The sequence below is a fragment of the Lathyrus oleraceus genome, chromosome 3, assembly GCF_024323335.1.
Source record: "Lathyrus oleraceus cultivar Zhongwan6 chromosome 3, CAAS_Psat_ZW6_1.0, whole genome shotgun sequence".
NCBI lineage: Eukaryota > Viridiplantae > Streptophyta > Magnoliopsida > Fabales > Fabaceae > Lathyrus > Lathyrus oleraceus.
The window spans coordinates 197367860-197386432 of NC_066581.1; the positions used below are offsets into that span (position 1 = coordinate 197367860).

An 18573-nucleotide genomic window follows, 5' to 3' on the forward strand; every position below is an offset into this window, starting at 1 on the left:
TGCTTGATTACTAATTCTGAGTCTCCTTTAATTTTGACCCTAGTTGCCCCCAATTCCAACAAAGCCTCAAGTCCTGCAATAAGGGCTTCATATTCTGCTTCGTTGTTAGAACAAAAGAGACCTTCAATTCTATATTTGAGTTTTTGTTGGAATTCCGTCAGGAGAAATTAACATGATCCCAAATCCACTTCCGTCCTTATGAGTGGAACCGTCGAAGAATAATCTCCAAGGTTTCAACTCGACTTGAAGTTGAGGATTTTCGACCACTGCATGGTCCACAATAAAGTCTGACACTATTCGTCCCTTCATTTCCCTTAAGGGCATAAAGGATAAAGAGTATTCAGTGAGTGCTAAAGCCCATTTGTCAATTCGACTGTGCACTATTGGCTTAGATAACATATACTTGATGACATCAAAATGTGAAGAGACGTATAAATCAATAGGTTTTATATAATACTTGAGTTTAGTACAAGAGAAATGCAAACAAAGACACAACTTTTCTATTGAAGTGTATCTAGTTTCTGCATCATTTAAAACCCTACTAAGATAATAAATGGCTCTTTAGACGCCATTTTCATTTTCTTGGGCCAACATGCTACCTATGGTAGTGTCGGAAGCTGATATATACAGTCTCATAGGCTTCTTTCCACATGGTGGTGCCAAGATAGGAGGATTCGTCAAATAATGTTTGATCTTGTCGAATGCCTTTTGATGTTCGTCATTCCATTCGAACTTCCCTTGTTTTAGGCGTAGAAGGGGAGAGAAGGCTTGAGTTCGACCACTTAAGTTTGAGATGAATCTTCTTAGGAAGTTTATCTTTCCTAATAATGATTGCAATTCTTTCTTGGTTGATGGTGCTTTGGTCTCCATAATAGCCTTCGTCTTATTCTGATTGATTTCTATCCCCTTTTTATGGACCACAAAGCCCAGAAAATCTCCAGCCTGCACAAAGAATGCACACTTAAGAGGATTCATTTTTAAGCCATGTTTTCTCATTCTTTCGAATGATTGGCTGAGATGGGTTAGATGATCTTCATCTGACGTAGACTTTATCACAATGTCATCTATGTACACTTGCATAAATGTCTCAATATAATCATGGAATATAGAATTCATTGCTCGCTGGTATGTTGCCCTAGCGTTTTTTAGGCCAAAGGGCATAACTATCCACTCATAAGTGCCTATTGCCCCTGGACATCGAAAAGTTGTTTTAGAAACATCCTCTTCTGCGATGAAAATCTGGTTATAGCCAGAATATCCATCAAGCATGCTGAGATATTCATAGCCTGCAGCTGAGTCAACCAACATCTCTGCCACAGGCATTGGATACTCATCTTTAGGAGTTGCTGCATTTAGATCACGAAAATCTATACACACTCGCAAAGAGCCATTTTTCTTGATAACAGGAACTATATTTGCAATCCAATCGACATACCTTGTGGTCCTAATGAAATTGCAACGAAGAAGTCTTTCGACCTCTTTTTTTATCTTTGAGAGGATCTCTGGGGCGAATCTCCTTGGAGTCTGCTTGATGGGCTTCTTGCCATCCTTGATAGGTAGCTTTAATTCGACCAAGTCCCTCTTCAAACCAGGCATCTTGTCGTAGTCCCAAGCAAAGCAATCTTTGTTTTCTCTTAGGAATTCAATGACTCTTACTTTCAACTTGGGGTCCAGTTTAGTGCTGATGTAGGTGATCCTTTTTGTACTCCCATTTCCGAGATCAATTTCTTCAAGAGGATCTTACGCTAACATCTTCGCACTTGACGTTACTGGATCTTTTCCGAATCCCAGAGGCTCTTCGTCATAGATGGCATCTAACCTCTGTTCTGTTAGTTCCACAGGTACCTGTTCGTCAGGGGGTTTTGGTTTAGAGTACCCCCTAGGTCCTGTATTATAGATTTCACCATATGTGGCTTTGTCAGCCATGTTTGTTATCTCGGCTTCGAGAGCCGCTTGTCTTTTGTTCTTAGCCATGTAGGCCGAAATCTTTTCGAAAAAAGAAGACTCAGTCATAATACAGGTCTTCATCCCAGCCTGTTGGCCGTATTTCAGATGATTCCCCTTCTTCTGGGTCTCCCATAATCTCCCTATCCCACTGAAAGCCATTTGGATGAAGAGTCAAGAAGTACAAAGCATTTTTATTTGGGGCGTAGCCTTCTTCAGTTGGGTGGCATGGTCCTATGTGAGCCAAGTTCCTGTCGAAGTTCTTCTTGTCTACATGATTTACTTCTGCCATGAAGTAACTTTGGTCAGCCTTAATATTTTCTACCACACCATCTTCTCTCCAGATGGATATCCTCTGATGCATGGTTGAAGGAACTGCCCCTATTCCATGTATCCATTCTCTTCCTAGCAGTAAGTTGTAATTTTCTTTTGCGGGTATTACCATGAACATTGTTGGTCTTGTGATTGATCCAACAATCAGATCCACTTGTATGACACCTAGAGTCTGTCCTATCTTACCCTCATAATTTGACAATACCATGTTATGAGGTTTGACATCAGTGTCGAACATACCTATCTTCTTTAACATGAATTGGGGCATCAAATTGACTGCTGCTCCTCCGTCCACCAGAACTTTATTCACCCCCACATGTCCAACTTTGGCCCTAATATATAGGGGCTTGAGGCGACTCTGCATCCCTTGGTGAGGCCTTTCAAAAAGAGTGTTCTGCTCTTCGACAGCGCCGCTGTTGAGCACATAGTAACACACTAGTTTATGCTTCGCCATCTCCACAGCATCCGCTTCCTCATTATGTGTAACCTCTGTCTCCTGGTTATATTCGTATGGCAGGACTGAGACTACATTGCAATTCATATTAACAAAAGACACTCCGTCGGACCCGAAGTCGTCAGTGAGCATTTCCTCTTCTCTTACTTGTTCCTTTTGAACTTTCTGAATTTTGTTTTCATCTGGAAACAACTTCCTTCCCACAAGTGGTTTGGTCAAAATTGTGACATTTGGGGGAACCTTGACGCTGCTGGATTCTCCAGTCTCTTTGGGATTCATCTCTCTTTCAGCCTTCCTCAACCTCAGATGTCTTCTCCAATGGGATCTTGACATAGGGTTCTTTCATTTGTAGTTCTCTAGCCCGATAGCCTCTCTCTTGGATGCATGAAATTGTTTTCTATAAGCCCAAGAGGTTCTTCCTCCATCCTCAAAACTTCTCCACTTTCCTTTCTTCGACCCCGCCTGAGTCCATTTGTCCTCAAGGACTTCTACTGGTAGTTTAAACATAACTCTTTTCGCCCTTGGGTGAGGGCTGTCTGGCCTCTTAGGTGCTCCCCTCTTGTCGAAGAAATACATATTTGGGTTACCTCCATGTCTATCCCAACCTTGGTTAGATGAGACTCTTTCGAATGCTTCAGCTAATTCTCCGTTGTACACTTCCCCACACCTGGGACACATCAAGCATTCTGTTTCGTACTTGTAGCAACGTACAATAAAACCAAGAAGGCTTTCTCCTGGCGTGGGATACACCTTCTGTAATTGGCTTTCCTTCCTCCAGTTTCTCTCAGTCTTTGTTCGTTGCCATCTCTCATAATCCTCAGCCACCCTTCGACATATCCTGATGTTGCACCTTGGGCACAACAACATGTCAGAATTTCTCTTGTGACATCTCCAAAGGTATTCACGTAGGCTTTCGTTGGCTTTGGGATAGCCAAACTGCATCCCCTCTTGCTCTATCTTCAGACATTTTTCCACGTCCTCCATTTCTGGGGGGGGGGGTTGTTTTAGGTCTACCATGTTGACACCTAGATTGGCGCCATCAGTGATTGAAATTCCCTCGAATTTCTTCCTTAGGCCCTCAGTAGCCTCAATTGCTTTCCCCTTGAGACCTTTAGTGGCCCTTGGTTCAACGTTAGCAACCTGTTTACCTTTGACAGAGATTCCAAAGGAAACATCTTTATTTAGGCCATCAGTAGCCTGCTTTCCATCCAGCGCATAGCCTTCAGTTCCTGTTGCCTTTACAGCCTCCACTTCCCCTACGTCAATCATGTTGATTTCGACAGGTTCAGCATAATTTGTATCAGCAACGTTGAGGGGATCAACGTCAACCTTCATCTGGTTTTTTCCTTTGTCAGCGAACTTGAGGCGGCCATCCCTAATTGTGTTCTGAATGAGATCCCTGAAAAGAAAGCATTGTGAGGTTTTATGGCCCAAAAAATTATGATATTTACAGAAGCCTCTTTTCTTTCGTTGTTCCAACGTAGGAATTTTGGTATTAGGAGGCACTATCATTTGGCTATCTTTTACTAATAAATCGAAGATCTCGTCACATTTGGTAACATCAAATGTGTAAGTCTTTTTAGGAAATCTATCATTCTTCTCAGTTTCGATAGGGTTCCTGCCATTCGAAGGTGTAAGTAATTTGCAGGCATAAGGTGGTGCTTCTTTTAATTTAGCCAAATCTACTTCGAATTCCTCAAGACCATAAGGGTCATTAGAGATTTCAGACTCTCCGTCTTCGAATTCGACATAAGCAACCCTCTCTTTCTTATGATTCTTATTCGCTCTGGCCTTTTCAGATTTCAAGTGTTCGACCTGTCGAACTCTGTCTGCTAATTGGGCCATATCTCTTAGATGCTGGGTATCTAACTTTTTCCTGATGGAATAGTCTAAACCTCCAGCAGCCATTTCGACCAACTCGTGTTTAGGCACTATTGTAAAGCATCTGGATTTCAATAAACGGAACCTATTCAGATAATCATCTATAGGTTCGGTGAATTTTCTTTTGATGCTGGCTAATTCCTTAAGACTTATCTTAGTTTGGCCCATGTAGAATTGTTCATGAAACAATCTTTCCAACTGAGGCCAAGCATCTATGGAATTTGGTGGCAAAGTTGTAAACCACGTGAAGGCGTTCTATGTTAAAGAACTGGGGAAATATTTCATCCTTAGGTTCTCAATGTTCGCCAAATCCCCTGCCTCAGTCATGTATCTGGCTATGTGCTCTATAGTGGATTCACTAGTGTCCCCTGAGAATTTGGTGAACTTAGGGATTTTACAACCCCTTGGTAATTCTGTTTGTGGGACATATTCTGATAAAGGAGAGGAATAATTTGGCCGTCGAAGTCCTGTATTCAGACCATTCTGGGCCATAATTCTCTCTATCATACTAGTCAAGTCATTTTCCATCATGTTTTCTCGCCTAACCCTATGAATTACTTCGTCTGCATCCTGGTCTCTATTAACCATTATCACTCTCCTAGGTTGTTCTTCAGGGACTTCCCGTCGAATTGGCTGTTGTTCCAATCTTGCTCCCATGACCCTTTCGTCCGGCGCTTGCCTTGGTGGTCGAACCTGATCTATAGTTGGTTCTTCTCCCTGGATTATAACCTGGTTTGGCCTGCGTCGAACAGAAGACTGTGGGGCGCCTAAGAAATCTACTATGCGTCCCATCTGCGCTGACAGTTGTTGGTATGTTTGGGCATTGTCAGTGTTAGTCCTATTCACATTCTGTATCAGGGGAGAAAAAATGGTATTCATTTCTATGGCCAGAACTCCTACCATATCATGGTTACTGGCATCCATTTGTTGTCTAAAGGCTGCCTGGTTATTCGTTGTAAGGGTAGGTAATAGGGTGGGGGCTCCTTGTGGTTGGGTATTTCGACCTACATGGTTCATGCCAGAGCCAGAATTTTGAATTGGCGAAATAACCGTATTATGTGGTTGAGTATATATGGAAGAATTGTTTTGAAGTCCTGCCATGGCAGTAGATGGCATTCCATATGGGTATTCTCTCAAAGGCCTAAAGTTCTCGAATCCTGGTGGCCTAGGGGTTGAAACTGCAGGAGTGTCTGCTACGCCTGACATAATAGGCATTGTTGTCGAGTTATGCAAGGCCATGGATCTAGATGTTGGTATGGCCTGTGCACTAGGGATCTCAGTGGATACATCAATCGAATTTGCTCTGATTGTGCCTGTTCCCTGGGGAGGGAATTGTTCCCCTTGACTGGTTGTATTAACCATCTTTTTTGCATTTTTTCTGTTGGTTATTGGTTGCGAATTGCTGGCTATCCTACCACTTCTAAGGATCATACAACACTAATTTTTAAACCAAAAGAATAACAACAATTTTGTATTGTAAAAGTAAAGCAAACTATTGTAATTAGCAATTCTATTGACATTGTCCCACTGGGCGTGCCAATTTTTTTACCAGTGATTTCTGATAAACAATCGCTAGTCTTCCAATTTTATATATTTTTGGTAACTTACAGGATCGACTAGATTGATCCTAGGACATGTGTCTCAAGAATTATTATTACGGTGATTTGGCTCATGGTTAAGTTTGTTTCTGGTTTATGAATAGCGAAAAAGTGTTTTGACAATAATTCTAACGAACTCTATGACTTTATGAACAAAAGTAAATGACAATAACTTTGTAGGAAAAGGTTTTTTAAAGATTACGAAAATACTTGGAAAAGGTAAAGATAAGTGACTGAAAGTAAATGTTTTGAATTTTTAGAAATTGCTGGAAATGGAAACTTGGCGAAATGTAAATGCAAAGGTAAAAATGATGATAAAATACTGGAAATAAGGGCAATTCGACAGAAGAAAAGACAGTGAATACTTTTGACTTAAATAACTTTGCATGAAATAGATAACATGAACGAAATTATGGTGTTCTTCATACATACATTTTCAGCATAAAACTCTTTTCTCTCGCTCTGGTACTTTGAGTATTTTTGTGAATTTCTGTATATATGTTTGAACACCCTTGAAATCTAAAACTAATACCCCTATTTATAACAATTCGACCCTAACGGCCTCTACATAGATGACTGCCACGTTCGACATTTTCAAGCGTTGGATATCTCAGATGTTTCCACGTGTTGCCCTGACGAAACTGCTTCGTTTAAATTTCAAATCTTTCCCGCTTGAAGCTCTGACTCTGTCAAAACGCCTATGTCGAAGAGAGCTTTGTGGAGATCCAAAAATCTTCTAAGTCTCAGGCTTCGACAATAAAGATCTGTTCACCCAAGAAAAGTATTCAACAAACAACTTCGACACAACCATTTTTTATTTATTCTCCAAAACATAACACTTCCAAAGAACTTCAATTACTTGTCGAAATCTCCAGTTAACACACGGATGACTCGTCAGACACATGTTATTTTATTGAAAGGTAAAAACAAGCAACTAAAATAAACAAAACATACTAAAAGTAAAAGAAAGCGATAAAAAGCAATAAAAAATGAAGGAAAGCAATAAAAATAAAGGAAAGATGAAAAGCGATAAAATCTCCTTCCACACTTAAACCGACATTGTCCTCAATGTTTCGATATGAGATAGGGTAGGAGTAACCTAGGAGAGAGAGAGAGAGAGAGAGAGAGAGAGAGAGAGAGAGAGAGAGAGAGAGAGCTAGGGGTGAGCACCGGTACCGTCACCATCACCGCCCTGGTCAGGATGCCTGGGTCGATGACGTATGGATTGAGTACTAAGTCCTTCCTGCAGCTGCTAAGAGCAACCTAGCAGAGATCCTTGGGTGGCCTCGATGAGAGCGAAGTGACGCTAATTAGACTATCGCATGCGTTGCTGCTCGTTAGTGATCGCAAGCAAAGACTCAGTGACAGTCTGATGTGCTCGCTCACTATGCTGCTAGGAAGCTACCATAAAACTCATATTGTCTGACAGTTGTTGGTTTATGGTGTTCAGGAGGGTGTCACGCCTTTCCTCACGAGCCAGGTGCTCGTGCTACATCTCCTCGGTGTTGTAGAAACCAGGAGTGGTACCTGCAAAAGGGTTAGATGAAGAAGGTGCGGTGTGTGCAGGTGATGCAGTAGGAATATCATGAGCTGGCGACTGGTTGCGCCGGTCATACTCATCATCGGTTCCTTGCCCTTCGTCCATAGGAACGTTAGGTGGCAAAGGATCGGTAAATGGTGGAGCATCAAGATCGTATGTCCAATTCCTCGCATGTCGCACATTCGTACGCTGAGAGCAAGGTAGGACATCGCTGGGTACAACTGCCCCATGTATCATAAGATAGAAACCACCTTCTCGCCGCACCTTGCATAATTTCATATCTTTCAAAAACTTCAAGTTAATGGTGCGGTGAGGGATTGGTTCTAAGGTGTCCAACTCAGCGTGTAGATTCAACGCTCTAGCAATGGAGGTGATCAAACCACCAAAAGAGATGGTTCCTCCTTTCTTAAGGATGGCAGACATATGAGCCAACATGAAAGGAACAAGATTGATCCTGGGATTAGTGAGCCAACCCTGTAAAAATAGTAATTCTCGAGCATTTACTTTGTTAGAATTTTCCCAGCTAAATATAGTACATGCCAAAAGGTATCTAAAAATACGTATGGTCGGGTTATGAATATTTGAAGCCAAAATTCCTTCAAAGGAAGTGACATTCACATTAGATAATCGGTTCCAAAAGGTAAATGCCTCGATTGCCCATTCAGAATCTAAGGGCGTCTCACAAATAGCACCATTACCATAAGGCATTCCAAGAAAACCCGTTAAAGCATCGGTAGTGTACTCGTATTCTACATTAAACATCCTAAAATAAACGGTACCTACCGTGCTAGTAGTGTCGGGATGGACAGTGTAAATCAGGGAACTTAAAAATTCCCTAGTGAGCCTATCGTAGGTGGGCGCTTTGCTAGCAAAAATATCATGCAATCCTAAATTGTCTAGCATGTGGAATACACTATGATATGTGCCTAAAGTGTACAAACAGTCTTCGTCGACATACCTGGTAGAGAGGATCTCCCGAGTTTGCAATCTTTGCAAAATCTTGTTTTGTCTCTCACCGGGCTTTCCTCCACGAAGAGTGATGTCGTTAAACTCCATTCCGGCCATTAATGGAGGTTGTAGAGAAAAATGAGTAATTATAGAAAAGAAAGGAAAAAATGGAATTTAATGGATTTTTGGTGGAGAGTTGAAGAAGTAAAGATGGAGAATTGTTGGTTTGTAGTGAAAGTGAGAAGATTGGAAATTTTTATGAATTTGGTGGAGTTTGGAGAGAAGAGAATAGGTTTGGAAAGGTTGAAGAAGGTATAAATAGTGGAAAAGGTAAATCTGATTGTTACGTCATGCCGCCCGCCATGGAGCTCATGGCACCCGCCATGTCTTCGGTGGTTTGGGCCGGCTGTGTTGTTTGCTTCTTGGGCCTTAATCCTTCTCGTCTTCATTTTTGTAATAGGGGTGTATATAGATATCCACGAATGTTGTTTTTTTATTTTTTTTATTTTAAGCTTGATAAAATAAAATGAAACGAAATAAAATAAAACAAAATAAAGTAAAACAAAATTAAATAAAGCAAAACAAAATAAAACAAAATACAATAGTAAAGTAGAACAAAATAAAACAAAATAGAATAATGGACATAAAAAACATAATATATATATATATATATATATATATATATATATATATATATATATATATATATATATATATGTGTGTGTGTGTGTGTGTGTGTGTGTGTGTGTGTGTGTGTGTGTGTGAAGAGTCAATAGTAATTCACGAGTCCAGAGATCTTAGGAAATAAAGTAAGCATAATGTCATAGGAAACGATAAAAATAGGCATGAATAATAAGTACGGAAAATAGGGAAATTCAAACGGTATTTCTCGGTCCATGATGGCATCAACGCTCGGGATATAGTGGAGTCTCCTCGACTTCGTAGCCTCGAAGTTCTGTGATCTGGCGTCGGAGATCGGCGATCTCATCATGCAGCATATCAGTCTCGGTGTCATGTGAGGCAACTGCTACCTCGACCTGCAGGGCAACATCAACAAGCTCTTGGCGAAGCTCGACTATCTCCATGTGAATCTTAACCAATTCGGACTGCATGCTCGGAGTCTAGAGATTAGGATTGTTGGTACGGACTTTAATTCTGATCGGTGCAATCTTCGGTGCATCTATTGTCTCTCCTTGCCCTTTTATCGCGTAGACCCAGTTGGCCTGATAAATAACACAAGTCATCTTAGGGTCAGGTAAAGTGAAGTAGTGTATGGTCTCACCCTTAATTAACAGCCTGTATTGATCCGGATGGAAAGAGGATCTCCTCATCATACCACGGTCCAGACAAAAATCAACATCCATCGTGGTGTAGCTGCAATAAGGTGTCAGGTGAGACAGTCTCCTATCGAGTCCCAAGGCTGAGGCTATGTGAGTCACAGTGCTTCCGACATGTATGGGGATCATAGTAGAGCGAGCATTAAGGTGTAAGTTCTTGATCAAGAAAGCTCCACAGTCTATCGGGCGTGACTGAGTAGTACAGTACATGAAAAAAAATCTCTTCAACACTCACATGCGCATTAGGGTCACTCTTTCCCAGGAAAGTGTGGGTAATGATCATCTGGAAGTATCGGAAAGCAGGTTGTGAATTTCGTTGGAGATCTGGGTTGAAGGGTCAGGACTACCTCCATATGTGATATCGCTCCAAAACTTCTCGACGTCTCGGCTCAAAAAGTAGCTCATGGGGAGCTCGGATGAAGCATCATACGCAGTCTGGAAACCAAGCAAGTCGCCGAAACGCTTGTGGTTGAAGGTATATTCTACCCCAAATAATTTGAAGTTAATGTATCCTCCATCACTGGCGTGACCGACATAAGGCTCGTAGACAAGCGAGCTCAGGAACTCCAAAGTCAGGTTCCTGTAAGTCACGTGCATAACATCTGTATACTCATCCCACTGTAACTGATTGCATAAGTGCCTAACACTAGGCTCAATTCCCAATTCCTCCATGTAGCTCGAGTCTGGATATCTAGTAGGCAGCATCGGGCGCTGTGAAAGCATGGTGTAGCGCTGCTCTTGAATTGGGTCACGGAAGATTACTGGCATGGTGTCGATATTCTCCATTCCTGAAAAGTTAGATTAGAAACAGAGGACACCTGAAATCACAAATATTATGACTGTTAGTCTCCACATAGATATACATATATAAAACAAATAAAAATAAATATAAATAAAAGTAAAGGAAAAGAAGTCATGGGTTGCCTCCCATGCAGCGCTTGTTTAACGTCGTTAGCTTGACAATTCGAACTTTATATGTTAGAGGTAGGAACTGGAGGGTCGGTCAGAGTCTGGTCATGACATTTTGTGGGTATGTCACCTCCTTGGTATTGCTTCAATCTTTGTCCATTTACCACAAATGGATTACAGGAGTTGTTTCGGATTTCAACTGCTCCGGATTTCAGGATTTTGGACACCTCAAATGGGCATGTCCATCTCGAACGTAGCTTACCTGGAAAAAGACGTAATCTCGAATTGAAGAGAAGAACAGAGTCTCCTATATTAAATTCCTTTTTCACGATCCTCTTGTCGTGCCAAGCTTTGGTTCTCTCCTTGTATATAACGACATTCTCGTAAGCGTTCTGGAGAAGTTCCTCCAATTTGTGAATATCAAGGATTCGCTTCTTGCCAGATGCTAGGTAATCCAAATTTAGGGTCTTGATGGCCCAATATGCCTTGTGCTTGAGGTCAAAAGGAAAGTGGCATGACTTCCCGTAGACCAACTGGTATGGTGTAGTTCCAATGGGGGTCTTGTAAGCAGTTCTGTAAGCCCACAGTGCTTCTGCTAGCTTTTCAAACCAATCTTTTCTAGATATTGATACGGTTTTCTCCAAGATCTGCTTAATCTCTCTGTTGGACACTTCCACTTGACCATTAGTCTGGGGGTGATATGGTGTTGCTACTCTGTGTTTCACTCCATATTTCCTTAGGAGCTTGTTAAATATTCTGGATATAAAATGCGATCCACCATCGCTTATGACAAGTCGTGGAACTCCAAATTTGGGAAAGATATTATTCTTAAACATCTTGATGACTACTCTTGTGTCGTTGGTGGGTGCGGCTATAGCTTCTATCCACTTGGACACATAGTCAACTGCTACCAAAATGTACTTGTTTCCCAATGAAGATGGAAAAGGTCCCATGAAATCTATACCCCAAACGTCAAATAGTTCTACTTCTTGAATGTTCTTCAAAGGCATTTCATCACGTCTTGAGATGTTTCCAGCGTGCTAGCACCGGTCACATCGGATAATATAAGCATGGACATCACGCCATAATGTTGGCCAATAAAGACCAGCTTGAAGGATCTTAGCATATGTCTTGGATGTGCTTGAATGTCCACCATAGGGTGAAGAATGACAATGCTCTATGATGTTTCTGACTTCTTCTTCCGGGACGCAACATCGAAATATGTTATCAGTTCTTCTTTTAAAAAGGAGTGGTCCGTCCCAATAGAAGTGTCTTATATCTTTAAAGAACTTCTTCTTTTGTTGATAGTTGAGGTCAGGTGGTATGATATCAGCGGCTAGATAGTTCACAAAATCAGCGTACCATGGTACTTTACTAATCTCTGAAATCGTCCCAAGGTTGTCTTTGTCAGGTTCAAGGGGAGTAGTATCTATCTTAGCTACTAGTCTGTCATAGGTGAAGTCATCATTTATAGGTAAATGATCTGGCTTTAAATGCTCTAATCTGGAAAGATGGTCAGCAACTACGTTTTCTGTTCCTTTTTTGTCTCTAATGTCTAAATCGAATTCTTGTAGAGAAAGGATCCACCTGAGTAATCTAGGTTTTGCATCCTTTTTACTCAGAAGGTAACGGATAGCTGCATGGTCTGTATAGACTATAGTCTTAGATCCTACAAGATAAGACCTAAATTTATCGATTGCGAAGATTACACCTAGGAGTTCCTTTTCAATTGTTGTATAATTTAATTGAGCAGCGTCTAGGGTTCTACTAGCATAATATATTACGTGTAGTTTCTTATCTTTTCTTTGCCCTAAAATAGCTCCTATAGCGAAATCGCTAGCATCACACATTATTTCGAAGGGTTTAGTCCAATCTGGGGTTTGTAGAATGGGTGCTAAGATTAACGCTTGTTTTAACTGGTTAAAGGCTTTGATGCATTTCTCATCAAAAATAAATTCGATGTCTTTCATCAGAAGGTCGGTCAAGGGTTTCGTTATTTTAGAGAAGTCTTTTATAAAGCGTCGGTAGAAACCGGCGTGTCCAAGGAAACTACGGACTTCTCTAACTGTCTTAGGAGGGTTAAGGTTTTCTATAACTTCTATTTTCACTTTATCGACCTCAATGCCTCTTTTAGATATTATGTGTCCTAATACTATGCCTTCTTTGATCATAAAGTGGCACTTCTCCCAGTTTAACACTAGGTTGACTTCTACGCATCTCTCTAGGATTTTCTCAAGGTTAATAAGGCAGTCTTCAAAGTTTAATCCACATATCGAGAAGTCATCCATAAATACTTCCATGATTCTGTTGAAATAATCCTCGAAGATTGACATCATACAACGTTGGAAAGTAGCTGGCGCATTACAGTGTCCAAACGGTATTCATCTGTAAGCAAACGTTCCGTAGGGACAGGTAAAGGTTGTTTTTTCTCTTGATCCTCGGGGTGAATGGGTATTTAGAAAAATCCAGAATATCCATCAAGATAACAAAAGTAAGAGTGTCTGGCAAGACGCTCCAGCATTTGATCTATGAATGGAAGGGGGAAATGGTCTTTTCTAGTTGCCTTATTGAGCTTCCTATAATCTATGCACATACGCCATCCGCCTTCTATGCGTTTAGCGACATGCTCTCCTTTTTCGTTCTACACAACTGTGATGCCTCCCTTCTTGGGTACCACATGTACAGGACTTACCCACTTACTATCAGAGATCTGATAAATTATACCAGCTTCCAGTAGTTTAAGGACTTCCTTCTTTACTACCTCGCTCATTACAGGGTTTATTCTTCTTTGATGTTCTCTGGAAGATTTTGAATCCTCCTCTAGTGAGATCTGGTGCATACACACGGATGGGCTAATACCTTTTAAATCAGAGATGTTGTACCCTAAGGCAGAGGGGTATTTTCTTAAAACGTTCAAGAGTTGATTCGTCTCATCTTGGTTTAAGGTGGCACTAACTATTACTGGGCGGTTCATTTCTTCATCCAGGAACTCAGATCTTAGGTTCTTGGGTAGTTCCTTAAGTTATTGGGCTGGTTTTTGAGAATTAGGTGAAGGGTCTGGAGTAAGATCCAGACGTTCGTTATCGAGAGGTTTCGTTTCCTCTAAATCGTCATCCTTTTCATTCGGGTTTGAAAATGGTTCGATCTTAGGTTCTCCCTGATCAAATTCTCTTATGCACTCATCTATGATATCGACCGCATAGCATGCGTCTCCTAGAATTGGTGCCATCAGGAATTTCGAAAGAATGAACTCGATCTTTTCGTCCCCTACTTCAAAGGTTAATTTCCCTCTTTTGACATCTATTATAGCTCTGGCTGTTGATAAGAATGGTCTACCTAAAAGGATAGGGATATCTTCGTCTTCTTTGATATCCATGACCACAAAGTATGTTGGGATATAAAGTTGACCGATCCTAACTGGGATGTCTTCTAAAATGCCTACAAGATACTTAATAGATATATCGGCTAATTGAAGGGACATCTTAGTTGGTTGTAATTCTCCTAGGTTTAACCTCTTACATACAGCTAAGGGCATTAAACTTATACTAGCGCCTAAGTCTAGGAAAGCTTTGTCGATCACATGGTTTACTAAAATGCAAGGTATAGAAAAATTGCCAAGGTCTTTCTCCTTCTTAGCAAGTTTATCCTCAGAAATAAAGTTGCATTCCAAGGGTTTTAGATCGTCGAGCCTACGCTTGTTAGTTAAGATGTCTTTGAGAAATTTGGCGTAAGACGAAATTTGGGTGATAGCTTCGGTAAAAGGAATCTCTACATGAAGCTTTTCTATCACTTTTATAAATTTTTGATATTGGTTGTTGACTTTGGTTTATTTAAGTCTTTACGGATATGGGATTGGTGGTTTGTACGGGGATGGTGGTTTGTAAGTTTTATCCTTGGCTTCACCTTCTGGGTTGGTTTGTTTCTCGGATTCCTCTGGTTCCTCTTCTTGGTTGTTAGAAGTTTTGCACTCGCTCATTGTTGGGTTCTGATGCCCTTCGTAAGCGGTCCCACTTCGTAACGAGATAGCGTTAGCTTGCCCTCGAGGGTTTGGTTGAGGTTGTCCAGAAAATTGGCCTCCAGGGGTAGTTTGTGGGGCTTGGTTTTGTGCTACATGTGAGATCTGGGTTTCAAGCATCTTGTTGTGAGTGATTATCTGATCAACCTTGGTTCCTAATTGCGTTATAAGTTCGTTTACGTGAATATTTTGGTTTAGGAATTCTTTATTTTGCTGAGTCTGGCCCGATATAAAGCTTTCCATGATCTTCTCAAGGTTAGACTTCTGGGGCACAACTTGCATAGGTTGATTTGGTTTTTGGGCTTGATAACCTTGCGGTCTCTGAGGTGCATTATTTTGGATAGGGTTCTGGTTTCTATAAGAGAAATTTGGATGATTCTTCCATCCAAGGTTGTAGGTGTTTGAAAATGGGTTACCTTGGGCGTAATTCACTTAGTCGGTATTTAGTTCATTCAAAAGGTTACACTCCGCCGATTCGTGTCCTTTAGATCCACAGAGCTCGCACTCTGTGTGGACTACTGCTACGGTGTTAGTGTTTGTAGACATATGTTCGATCCTATGGGCTAAAGTGTCCATTTTCTCCTGCATCATGTCTAGAGAGCTTACCTCATGTATTCCACCTTGGGTCTCCTTTTTCTATATTGATGCTCGTTCAATTCCCCATTGATAATGGTTTTGGGCCATATCCTCAATTAGGTCACAAGCTTCTGGATAAGGTTTGTTCATTAGCACGCCACCTGCGGCAGCGTCGATGCTCATCTTGGTGTTATAATGGAGTCCATTGTAAAAGGTGTGAACGATTAGCCACTGTTCTAGGCCATGGTGTGGGCAGACTCTTAATAGCTCTTTATATCTTTCCCAAGCTTCAAAAAGCGATTCTCTTTGGTTTTGAGCAAATCTAGTTATTTGGTTTCGAAGAACAACAGTCTTGCTAGGGGGAAATATCTAGCAAGGAATACTCTCCTAAGGTCTTCCCGGGTAGTTATTGAATTAGCTGGAAGTGAATCTAGCCATGAACGTGCTCTATCCCTGAGGGAGAAAGGAAATAATCTTAAACGGATCGCATCGGGTGAAGCGCCGTTAGATTTAAAGGTGTCGGCTAGTTGGATAAAAACTTTTAAATGTTGATTCGGGTTCTCGGTTGCGAGACCCGCGTATTGGTTTTGTTGTACTAATTGCAACAAAGACGGTTTTAGTTCGAAATTGTTAGCCGGTATAAGGGGGTTTACTATACTCGAACTAGGTTCCTCATCAGAGGGTTGGGCAAATTCCTTAAGAGGTCGCCTATCGCGATTCTCGGCCATAGCTTTCTTAATTCGGATGAGTAAGAGGCGTGTACGAGTATAACATTCAGGTTCCGCTAAAGGATCTACTAAATTTCCGGTACTACGGATTCTTCGCATTTACCGGCTAAAAATGCCTTAGTCTATACGGTGTAACAACAGGGTATGAAATTTGACAAAGTTGGTCCCCGGCAACGGCGCCAAAAACTTGATCAATGTGATTCGCAAGTGCACGAATAACGTCAAAGTAATATAAAAGAATATCGATCCCACATAGCGAGTGCGGAAAATAAATAAAGTAAAGCGAGTGCGGAAAATAAATAAAATAAAGCAAGTGCGGAAAGTAAATAAAATAAAGTGAGTGCGGAAAATAAATAAAATAAAAGCGAGTGCGGGAAATAAATAAAATAAAAGCGATGCGGGAAATAAATAAAATAAAAGTGATGCGGGAAATAAATAAATAAAGCGATAAATAAGAACCTGCTCCAAACAGAAGCTTCGATTCTGATACAAAAATAAACCTCTGACTCCTGAAGCTAAATACGACAGCAACTCGAAGTGACCCAACTAAATCCACAAAGATGCGATAACCCCCCGATGTGACGGATTATCGCTATTACAAAGGATAACTATATGCTTAGTGTTGTAAAACTAAGTTGGATGATAGAAAACGAAATGAAATGAGTTATTTATAGAGATTCTCAGTAGTTTGTAAAGACCATGGTGCCCTCCAACTTCTCCTTAGTGGGCTTTAGTGGGAACGTGATTTCCAAAGGTGGCGCCCGCTATCCCTTCATGGTGCCCGCCATGTGTGAAAATGGGGTGAATCATAGGAACATGGCGGTTACCTCCTGGTTGAGGGCTGGTGTCTCATGGCTTCCCCTATAGCGGCCTCCATGTGCAACGTCATGTGTGTAATTTCGCCGAAAAACCCTAATTTTAGGTCTTTTTGCTTCGTTTCTTCCAAAAGTTTCTGCAAGTGCTAAATATCTGAAAACAAGAGAAAAGAGGGCATAATACAAAATAAAACGATAATAAAGTCCTAATAAACATGTGAAATCTGAGTCAAAAAAACAGGGTAATTCGATGTGATCAGTTACTGGTGGTGTAAGACCCTAATTTTGACCCTAAGATCCCTCATGGTATCATGTTATTGCACAAGTGCATTGCCTCAAGGATCATAGCATGTTTGGCTCCTTAACCCTAGGGTGAGACTTGTGTGAGTGGTTTGAGACCACCAAGCATGCTTGTATTGTATATTATTGCTTTTCTTATTTGATTACTAACCAAAAGCATAAAAATATGTCACTAACTCTTTTTTGTTTTGAAGCTCAAGTGATCATGTGCTCCAATGCTCCTAGGAGACTCCTAAGCCCAATGAAATGGCTAGATGAAGATTAGAAAAAGCATGAAAATGGTCCACAAAGCACCTAATCATCATATATGTCTCCTAAGTGTCTCAGTTTGCCAATTTTATCAAGATAACCCAAAGGGCTTGAGGATTGTTTCCCAAAGAAACCCTCATTTCAACTGTGTTTTTACTGTGCCTTGCCCATGAAGCAAACTCAACCTATGATAAAATTTAATCAAGTTAAGTTCTTTCATTCATCATTTTATGAATATATGATCCTATTTGAGAATCCTCAATCATTTATTCATCAAGATTGGAAGTTTGGCCTTGAGAAGTTGACCAGTCAAGTCATCTAACTAAGCTGAGTACTATTGAGATATAACTTTTGTTATGTTTGTCAAATGAAGATGACCCCAAGAGAATAAATGTTATTAAGAACCATATGAACAACTTTCATGTTCATAAAAAATCCATTTGAAATTTGGAAGGTCATCATTCATTTCAAAACATTATAGGTCATTTTGACTGAAACCCTAATTTTGGGTCAAATTACCAAGGGAATAACTTCTTTAAATTTTATGATGTTGAGGTGAGATCAAATGCATTGGAAAGCTTGAGATGTTTACTTAAAATGTTATGTTGGACAAAATTTCATAATCTTAAAAGAAATACATGTGATAATACAAAATATTATAGGTCATATTGGATCTAATTCATTGAATTTGAAAAAGTACACAACTTCAAATGCCGATAACTTTGTCATAGAAAATCCAAATGATGCAAAATTTGAGTCTAAATTGATCATATTGAAAAGTTATATAACTTTGTTGTTTGAGGTTTTTCCATTTGAAGCTTGCATCATGAAAACAGAGGGGTTTTATTGGGCTTACTTTTGGTGAAATTTTTCAAATGTGACTTAAACATGTTTTGTGCTTGGATTTTCATAGCCAGTTTTCATCAATTTCCAAATGCCAAATGAA

General features: G+C 40.5%; 1 non-coding gene across 1 annotated transcript; it reads left to right on the forward strand.

Annotated features, from left to right (window-relative positions):
• The first annotated feature begins 15773 nt into the window (after positions 1–15773).
• LOC127133481 (small nucleolar RNA R71) lies at positions 15774–15880 on the forward strand. Its single transcript, XR_007807453.1, has one exon. It is a non-coding gene; the product is annotated as a small nucleolar RNA R71 (small nucleolar RNA).
• The last annotated feature ends 2693 nt before the right edge of the window (positions 15881–18573 follow it).